Here is an 851-nt window from a genome sequence, read left to right as displayed (position 1 = left end):
GCTGTTGCCAGAGAAAAACTATATCATTGCTTAGCAGAAGTGACCCCCCCAATGCTTTGCCTGCAGGATTCTGTTTATTAAATGAGTATCTGAACATTGTCCAGTTAGTTTGCATCCTCTCCTTTCTCTGCATGCTCCCCAACACTTGAGAGAGAGTGTGAGCCATGTTGTGCTGAAATTTCTGTTGCTGGCTTCAGCACCAACCAGAGCCTCTGGCGGGGCCTGTTCTGCTCTGGACTCCCTCCCAGTAGAGGCAGAGATAACATTCTAGCCACTGACCCTATATCCCTTCTCCAGCAGCTGAGAGCTCAGAATTGTCTCTGTTCTGGCATAGTAGTCCCCTGGCTGAGCCGTCCCATGGACCCTCCTGTGCTCCAAGCCTTTAGTTTCAGTAGCTTTCTTGGGGAACTTATGTCACCTCTCATATGGTAAATTCCTCAGTCATCTTCCTTTATATGATTTTTCTTACCTATTTTATTTACTTTTTGTTTGTTTGTTTGTTTTTCAAAAAATAGGAAACGCTTCACAAACTTGCATGTCATCTGCACTCAGGGTCCACACTCATCTTCTTGGTATGGTTCCAATTTTAGTTTATGTGCTGTCAAAGTGGGCACTTTTCATAGCTATTTTAAACATTTCCTCTTCCACAAGAATTCTAGGATCATCACATCCAATTTTGGAAAAACAAAGATTCATAGGGACGTTATTTTTAAATCTCCCACTGTATTGTATTTTTTTAAAGATTTCATTCATTATTTCAGAGAGAGAGAGCACAAGTAGAGTATGGGGCAGAGGGAGAAGCAGACTCCCTACCAAGCATTGTGCCCAACTTGGGGTTCGATCCCAAGACC

At 43.0% G+C, this 851-nt stretch overlaps 1 non-coding gene across 1 annotated transcript; it reads right to left on the bottom strand.

Moving 5' to 3' along the window:
• Window positions 1-507: 507 nt before the first annotated feature.
• Window positions 508-614, bottom strand: LOC132000437 (U6 spliceosomal RNA). The gene has a single exon (XR_009399309.1). It is a non-coding gene; the product is annotated as a U6 spliceosomal RNA (small nuclear RNA).
• Between the last annotated feature and the right edge of the window lie 237 nt (window positions 615-851).

The sequence above is a fragment of the Mustela nigripes genome, chromosome 13 (assembly GCF_022355385.1).
Source record: "Mustela nigripes isolate SB6536 chromosome 13, MUSNIG.SB6536, whole genome shotgun sequence".
NCBI classification, from domain to species: Eukaryota; Metazoa; Chordata; class Mammalia; order Carnivora; family Mustelidae; genus Mustela; species Mustela nigripes.
The sequence above is the reverse complement of the archived record's forward strand: the minus strand, read 5'-3'. Positions and strand labels throughout refer to the sequence as shown.